The sequence below is a fragment of the Rhinolophus hipposideros genome (assembly GCF_964194185.1).
Source record: "Rhinolophus hipposideros genome assembly, chromosome: 21".
Lineage (NCBI taxonomy): Eukaryota > Metazoa > Chordata > Mammalia > Chiroptera > Rhinolophidae > Rhinolophus > Rhinolophus hipposideros.
The window spans coordinates 46,395,655-46,404,936 of NC_138067.1; the positions used below are offsets into that span (position 1 = coordinate 46,395,655).

General features: G+C 40.3%; 1 pseudogene across 1 annotated transcript; it reads right to left on the reverse strand.

Annotated features, from left to right (window-relative positions):
- Nucleotides 1-1,862: 1,862 nt before the first annotated feature.
- Nucleotides 1,863-2,744, reverse strand: LOC308490183 (developmental pluripotency-associated protein 4-like; annotated as a pseudogene). Its single transcript has one exon. The product of its transcript is annotated as a developmental pluripotency-associated protein 4-like (transcript).
- Nucleotides 2,745-9,282: the final 6,538 nt, after the last annotated feature.

Genomic DNA, 9,282 nt, shown 5'->3' on the forward strand with positions numbered 1-9,282 from the left:
AACGGCAACTGGACCTGGAGTTGAGCTGAGCCCTCCACAACTAAGACTGAAAGGACAACTTGAAGATGAACAGCACCCTACACAACTAGGATTGAAAGGACAACTTGACTTGGAAAAAAGTCCTGGAAGTACACAGTGTTCCCCAATAAAGTCCTGTTCCCCTTCTCCAATAAAAAATAAATAAATCTAAAAAAAAACCCCAAACACTTAATGAAATGAGTATAGGAGGAAAATACATTAACATAATAAAGGTCATATATGACAAACACTCAACTAATATAATTAACAGGGAAAAACTGAAGCCCTTCACTCTATGTTCAGGTCCAAGACAGGGTTGTTCCCTATCACCACTGCTATTCAACATAGTATTGCAAGACCTAGCCAGAGCAATCAGGCAAGAGAAAGAAATAAAAGCCATCTGAATTGGGAATGAAGAAGTTAAATTGTGACTTTTTGCAAATGACATGACACTATATAGAGAAAATCCTAGAGACTCCACCAAAATGCTATTAGAAGCAATAAACAAATACAGTAAATTTGCCAGCTTAAAAAAAAAATCAACATACAAAAATGAATTGCATTCCTATACACTAACAATAAAATCTCAGAAAAAGAAATTAGAAAAACAATTCTTTTTGCAATTGCAACAAAAAGAATAAAATACCTAGGAATAAACTTAGCCAAGGATGTGAAAGACCTCTACACTGAAAAGTATGACTTTTTCAAAAGAAATTGAAGAAGATACAAAGAAATGGAAAGACAGCCCATGTTCGTGGATTGGAAGAACCAACATAGTGAAAATGGCCCTATTACCCAAAGCAATATACAGATTTAATACAATACCAATCAAAACCCCAGTGGCATATTTTAAAGAAATAGGACAAAAAAATCATCAGATTTGTGTGGAACCACAAAAGACCCTGAATAGCAAAAGCAATCCTAAGAAAAAAGAACAACACTGGAAAAATCACATTCCCTGATTTCAGGTTGTACTACAGAGCAACAGTAATCAAAACAGCATGGTATTGACAATAAAACAGACACACAGATCAATGGAATAGAATTGAAAACCCAGAAATAAACACACATAAATAGGGACAGATAATTTTTTTTGGCTTAATACTATTAATATTTATTTGCATACAAGTTTCCTAAATAGAGGATTTTATATATACATTTTAAACATATGTATTTATGATTTAGAAGTAGACTTGAACATTTTTAATCAGTAAAAATGTACAAAACAATTACAAATGGAAATAACAATGACAGAGTACCTTTTGTTTTTATCCCAGAGACACATCATAGAAATTCAGGTTAAGAAAATTTAGAAAAATGTTGTATTGTATATTAAGAACATGTTTTGGGGAGTGGAGAGAATAACAGCATTCCCTTTGTCTTAAAGCAGTCGACCTTGAACTAAGGCAGCAGACCCCAGAAAGACAGAATTCTGAGGCGGGGAATCCAGCATGTGAGTGCAGTACTGTTTCACTCAACCCTTTTACAATGCTCAAGTTCCCACTTTAAAGAGCTGCTGAGGTCACTTCTATTTTAGAAGGATAATCATTTGATAGTATTGACTTTTTTGTCTTATTAATCACAATGAATGATAATTTGTGAAATACTTTTCCACTTTAACAACTAAGACTCTGTATCCCGACAGATGAGGCAGCAGGCACTGTTGGGAGTCTGAGGGTAAGATCTGCACCCCAGCAGCCTGTGCGTCCTCTTCTAAGCAGAAAGCATGGAGGGTGTGGAGCAGCCTGGAGTTCAGTGGTCAGTGGCATCATGGAGTTGATATTAGTCTCCTTTCTATGGTTAATTAGCATCATCGCTGTATCTTTTTTCCTGGCATTGTAGTCTCATTGAAGGCTTTTCATCAATACCTTATTCCTCTGAACACATTTGGGGCACAACATATTGTCCTCCAGGAACGGGGGTGGAAATTTGCTTGCAGGTAGCAAAAAGAGTGCACACACTCTCCCGTGTTTTTCAGGAACCCAGCTTTGCCCAGCATAAAACTGTAGCTGGACCCAACACTCTTTATGTGCAGGAAGACATCGCCCATGGACCACACACCACCTGACACTAGAAGCCTCTTGTGGTGATTCCTCAGCCTCCATCTTCCCAGCTCTGGCTGCAATTCTGGTCCAGGAAGCAAACACAGCATCTTGGGGGGTTGTTGTCATGACAACCTTGTCCAATCCTTCAAGAGCAGGCATCCCTTCCTCAGGGGGAGCAGTCACTTTAGAAGGATCAAAACTTTCCAGAGTCATTTCCCAGTTTTCCATCCTTAATTTTCTTTGTGTTGTGGTCAGTATCTTGGACTCTGCTGATGTGACGGGAATAACCTTTTGATGAGGGTAAGCATGTTCACAGAGTCGCCTATATGCTTCCAATTTCAAGCCTTTGATGCCCAGATTTAATTGCTGGCACCAGGCCCTCATGATGTCTCGGTGAATCAGGTTTACGGGTGGCAGTTTAGAGGGCAACAAAGGAACTGGTATCTTCTTCCAAAGTCTTATTTTTTTTATAGTCTTGTGCCATCTTTTGTGGACAGGAAGCTTCATCCTCTTTCATGGACCTTTCTCGTTTGGTTCCCTTCCCTGAGTTTCCTTTTGTACTTGGTTCACCAACAGCCTGTTGTTTCTCTTCAGCTTCTACTGAGAGAGCTTGGAATTTGCAAGTCTTTTCTTCTCCTTTGACTTCTTTGAGGAGTTTTTGTTGCCTTTTGCATTCTCCATACTCAAAAAAGAAGTAGAGATTGATAAAAGGAAGATCTTACTTCTGACGGGACAGATAATTTTCGACAAAGGAGCCTAAAATATACAATGGTGAAAAGAAAGCATCTTCAAAAATGGTGCTGGGAGAATTGGAAAGCCACATGCAAAAGAATGAAACTAGACTGCTGTCTGTCACTGTGTACCAAAATTAACTCAAAATGAATCAAAGACATAAACATAAGTTCTGAAACAATAAACTGCACAGAAGAAAACATAGGTACTAAACTTATGGACCTTGGGTTAAAAAAGGATTTTATGAATTTGACCTCAAAGGCATGGGAAGTAGAAGCTAAAATAAATGAATGGGACTATAACAAATTAAAAAGCTTCTGCACAAGAAAAGAAACCATCAACAAAATAAACAGGTAACCAACCGAGTGGGAGAAGATTTTTGCAAAAAATGCCTCCAATAATGGGCTAATATCCAAAATATATAAGAAACTCATACAACTCAACAACAGCAGCAAAACAATCCAATTAAAAAATGGGCAGAGTAACTCAATAGACCCTTGTCCAAAGAGGACATACAGATGGCCAATAGACACATGAAAAGATGCTCAACATCACTAATCATGAGAAATGCAAATAAAAAACTCAATGACATATCACCTCACACTATTTAGAATGGCTATCATCAACAAGACAAATAATAACAAGTATTGGAGAGGCTGTCAAGAAAAAGGAACCCTCATACACTGTTGGTGGGGATGCAGATAGTTTATTCCTATTCCTAGGAAGGCAGTGTGGAGCTTCCTCAAAAAAATTAAGAATAGAATTACCATTTGACCCAGCAATCCCTCTCCTGGATATCTGCCCAAAATAATCTGAAAACATTTATCTGTAAAGATGTATGGGCTCCAATGTTCACTGTAGCTTTATTTACGGTGGTCAAGACATGGAAACAACCAAAGTGTCCTTCAATATAGAATTGGATAAAGAAGATGTGGTATATATACGCAATGGAATACTATTCTGCCATAAAGAAAGATGAAATAGTGCCATTTGAGACAACATAACTAGATCTTAAAATTATTTGGAAATGCTGAAATAGCTGCATGAAAAAGTTTGATGACCTGAACTTTTTGCCAACAATTCATGGCTCTTGCATCACAGACAATGCACCAGCTCACACGGCACTGTCTGTGAGGGAGTTTTTGGCCAGTAAACAAATAACTGTATTCGAACACCCTCCCTACTCACCTGATCTGGCCCTTAAAGACTTCTTTCTTTTCTTTCTTTTTTTTAAAAAAATTATTGGGGTGACAATTGTTAGTGAAATTACACAGGTTTCAGGTGTACAATTCTGTAGTACATCATCTATAAATCCCATTGTGTGTTCACCACCCAGAGTCAGTTCTTCTTCCATCACCATATATTTGGACTTCTTTCTTTACCTGAAGATAAAGAAAATATTGGAAGACATTTTGATGACATTCAGGACATCAAGGGTAATCCGACAACAGCTCTGATGGCCATTCCAGAAAAAGTGCCAAAATTGCTTTGAAGGGTGGACTAGGTGCTGGCATCGGTGCGTAGCTTTCCAAGGGGAGTACTTCGAAGGGGACCGTAGTGATATTCAGCAATGAGTTACGTAAGCCTTTTCTAGGATATTCACAAACTTTTTCGGCTGACCTCATATATAGACCTTTTTCTTTATCCATTCATCTGTCATCATTTAGGTTGAGTCCACACGTTGGCTGTTGTGAATAATGCAGTAACACTCTGGAAGTGCAGATATCTCTTCAAAATATGATTTCATTGCCTTTAGATATATGTACCCAGAAGTGGACCCCCCTCTTCACTACTATGTATTTCCCTCCCTTGCTATGCATTTCTATCACATTTTTTTTTGCTATTCTGCTCATTTTGTTCCCCTCATCCTGTTGTTTCCCCTTCTCAGTATTTTTCTCATCTGTGTTAACCCCACTCAACAACTTGATACCCTCTTGTTCTTTCCACAATTTCTGATTGTCCCTAATCTCCCTGAATTTTTTCGCTTTTTTCCCATCTCAGCTTCCTTTCTACTCTCCCAGTTACATTCCTTCTTTCCCAGTTACACCCCATTCATCCCCACTCTGCCACACCCAGAAGGCTACACTTCTGTCCTGCTGTTTCTTCCTGTGCTCTCCCTGTCACCCCCTTATTCTCTTTCAATCCGAGAAAATAAGTGGCTCTATGGGCCATGGATCCAATATTTTTATCCTCTCCCCACTCTCTGTTTGAAGTCCCCCACCATTATTTTCTCACTCCTAAAGCCTACCAAAGAGCTGTCAATATAAAACATGTAGATCTCTGTAGACCATTTTTATGAGTTTGAGCCAAACTAATGACATATGCTAGGGAGCAAGATAATAGAACTCTATGGTTCTAACTTCCTTTTTCCTTTCCTTAAATATCCCTCCATCTTGCCACACTGGCCAGAATATGAAGGTGGTTTGCTATGTCTGTTTGTGCTGGGTTGCAAACCTTTCCTTTGTCTTCTTCCCAAATAAATCTTTTTTCGTGACAAAATGTAACTATGCTATAGTATTATGAAATTGCAAGTACCAATGATACCATGATAAGGTCCGGCTGCCTGCCACTTGAGAAAGTTAAAAATTGAGAGACAAGATTGGTGGAAAGGTTTATTCAGAATGCCGCAATTCTGGGAGGATAGCGGACTCCTTTCAAAGGCCATCTCCCTGTTCCTAGAACGGGCAGGTTTTATTCGTACACAATAAGAACAAAGGGAAAGGGGGCATCAGTCAGGCAGGTCGGATGGTTGACATTGCTTCCTGGGGTCCCGTCTGTTTTAAGACAATTATGTCTCTGGAACCCAGACTCAGCACTCGGCTACCATGGCCTGCGGCTTCCAAATTGTTTGGGTGCCTGAGGATTAAGTTGCCCTTTCCAGGTTAGGATTGTGTTGACTAAATGGATTAATGAGGTATGTGTAGCCTTGAGAAAGGGAACAAAACAGAGTTCTTAAGTCAATCAGTGAGGGTAAAAACAAAGAGAAAATAGCTTAATTTCAGGGTGGATCAAACTGACAAGTGGCTAGATGGCAAGCTATGTGATGAGTCAAACTGCAAACGACCTAAACATAATTACGTTATTGATTCACCAAATTTTACCCTGTCAGTTGAACAAAAATAATCTTTTAGATAGTCTGTCAATAAGGTAAACCACCACAGCAGTGTGGGAACACGCACCTTCCGGACGGCCACCCACGTGCCAAAAGAGATGAGCATCTCCCAAGATGGCTCCTTTATATATATCCCCCACCCCCACAGGAAGATAGAACTATAAAGTTTAACAGGAAGTCAGGACTAGAGAGTAACAGGAAGCCCAAGTCCTTCCCAACTCCCTGGTCAGTGTCTTTAAAGTTTGCTTTTATCATTCCCCCCTTTTGATCAAGATATTTTCTCCAAAAGTATCACTGATCAACAGTCAGCTCTTTAGATCTCAGGTTTTCCAGTCCTCAGCCTTTTGTCCCTTGATGTGAGGAAAGACTTTCTCTGGGTGTCATCTCTTACATCAGAGGGAGAGTGCAAGGATCGGGAACAGCTGGTATCCAAGGTTGACAGGCATCAGGAACAGAGCTTAAAACAATAAGAATTACAGATAGAATTAGGACATAACAACCTAGCTTATGTGGCAGGTGCAAGTCAGGAGCCCAAGCTTGTAGATAATGAGACAAAGACTATTATTATCTTAAACAGACCAAAGTTGCAGAAAAATTTGGTAACTCCTCTCCTTAGATGTCACCTGCTTTAAATTTTGACAACTTCAGTTTCAGGTCACCAAACTGTGTGCATTTCTATGAATCCAAGAATCTACTCCCTGCAGTTTAGCAGCACAGAGATTAGTCAACAGCACCTGGTAAGGGCCCTTCCAGCGTGGTTGGAGTGAATCCTTTTAGAGGTGTCTCTTCCAGTAAACAAAATCTCCAGCTTGTAGAGTATGTATTTTTAGTTTTTCATTTCCTTGGAGTGCACGGTGAAATGATTGTTCTACCAAGGCATGGTTATTGTCGATAGAAGCAATTAAGCCTTTACAGTCTTGAAGTATGTCTCCTTTCACCAACTGTGGACCAAGAGTGGCAGGAGCCAAATGCATAGGGCATCCTGTAATTCTCTCAAAAAATGAAAGCTTGGGCCGGCCTGGTGGCTCAGGGGGTTAGAGCTCCATGCTCCTAACTCTGAAGGCTGCCGGTTCGATTCCCACATGGGCCAGTGGGCTCTCAACCACAACAAAAAAAATAAATTAAAAAAAAAAACTTAAAAAAAAAAAGAAAGCTTATGAGTCCTAAAAGGGGTAGATCTGAGATTTCAAAGGACTAACAGCAATGCTTTTGGCCAAGGTATTTGAAGAGTTCCATAAATTTTACTGATTGAGTCTTAATAATGCCATTAGTGCATTCAACCAATCCTGAAGATTGAGGATGGTAAACACAGTGAAAATGTAGAAGTGGCCTAATAGCACAGACATCCTTTAGCACCTGACCAGTGTAACGGGTTCTTTAATCACTGTGGAATTCAAGGAGTTCCCCAAGCAGGAATAACTGCTAATGGTATTGTAGCCATTGCAGACGCATTAGCTTTTCTGCAAGGGAAAGCTCCAGTCCAGTGAGAATACATATCATGACTAAAACATACTTGTATCCATGAGATGGGAGAAGCTGTATGAAGTCAAACAGATTTGCCATTCTGTTTGGCAACTTAACATGTCCAGGGTCAGCAAAATAGGCTTCCCTGGGTTATACTTTGGGCAGGTGGGACACCTAACGTAGGCGCTTTTTGCAGCATTAACATCTCCTGACCAGTGTTGGTGAATGATTACTACCATTTTGTCAGCTGACCAGTGGTTCAATGCATGTACAGTTGTTAGAAGTGGAAATTTTAGAGTTTCTCATAGGACTGTATTATTTGGTCCAAACAAATTTCTTTGCCTTATTAATCCAGCAATTGTTTAATTGCAATTGTTGAGTCTTGTTTTTCTTTAGAAACTGATTGTTGCGCTTCTCTAGGCCATTTTTCTAACTTACCAACTCGAGAAACTTCTTTTTGGACACTGACAGAGGTTTGAGTGCTGCTGACACCTTTTAGGGCAGCATTCTTATCAGAAATATCAGCAAGGTGATTTCCTTTAGCTTCCAGGGAATCAAGTTTAGAATGCCCTGGAATCTTAATATTGGCTAAGTATCAAGTAGAAGTATAGTGTCCAACAATTCCCGTACATATGGACCATTTTTAAAAATAAATTTTATTGGTGAATATTGGGGAACAGTGTGTTTCTCCAGGGCCCATCAGCTCCAAGTCATTGTCCTTCAATCTAGTTGGGGAGGGTGCAGCTCAGCTCCAACTCTAGTTGCTGTTTTCAATCTTCAGGGTCGCATCCAGCGCAACACAGGCAGTGAGTGAACGAGAAGAAGCGGCAAAGGGTTAAGAAAGTAAGAAGCAGAAATCAAAGTTATGAACAGGGGCCAAGGGTCTCTCAGCCTCAAAGGACTGAGAGCCCTGAAGTGGGGATGTCCTGTGGCTTTTATTGATGCACACACAAGAAAGTAACATTGTTTTCTCCAAGGTCTGTGAATTTCACACATTATACTAAGAAACTGATTTGAACTAATTACCCTTGCCTGCAAGCAGCTGCACCATCAATTTCAGCATGTATCTCCTGCAAGCAGCTGAACCTTTATGCTTAAACTTACTGAAATGGATAGATGGAGAACTGATGTTATTACACCACTGAATTTCTTCCCAAGCAGGTTGTGGGAAGGCATGCAGCCACAAAGGCATAAGCTCACCTTAACCAGGGGAAGGTGGGGGTCTATGCCCACCTCTATCAACCCCATGGGTTCTCCTGCTGGTCCCCATTCGACTGTGCCTAGCTTGAGTTGTCCCCCGCATGGGGAATCTTACTCGTCATTGGCTAACCAGTCATCCTCCAGGGCCAAACAGGGAGACGTAGGTGTAAGCACAAAGGTGAAGCAAAGTCCCTGAAAGGATTAGTCTCACAGACTCTCCTTTCTTTAGGGGCAGGTACAAGGGGACAGACAGGTAGGCTGCTGTGTGACAACATCTCCCCCTTTTTGTTTTTGAAATATGAAAAACAGACCCTGCAGATTTTTCATTCATTGCCCATCAGAGGGCTCTTTGTCCACTTCTGAGGACTAAGCAAAATAAACATAGAACAATAAACACAATAGCAATAGCACCAACAAACCCTCCGCCCAAAGTCTTTATTCAATTAACAGGGTTTAAAGTAGAAAGTCCTTCTGCAGCTGCAGAAAGTGTCTCCTCTCCAGGGAGGAGTTGAAGCTTGTTGTTAGACATCTGATCAACTTCTTGTTGTAGTTGTAAAATGTCCACAGTGAGATTGGGCATATGTCCCAGGAGATGGGCTCGTACCTCAGACCAAGGGGTACGAGTTTGATTATAAGAGAAAGGGGTTACACAATAGGTATATTCCAATCATATTGTAAAGTAATCATAGTATGGAGATTTTCCAATTGATC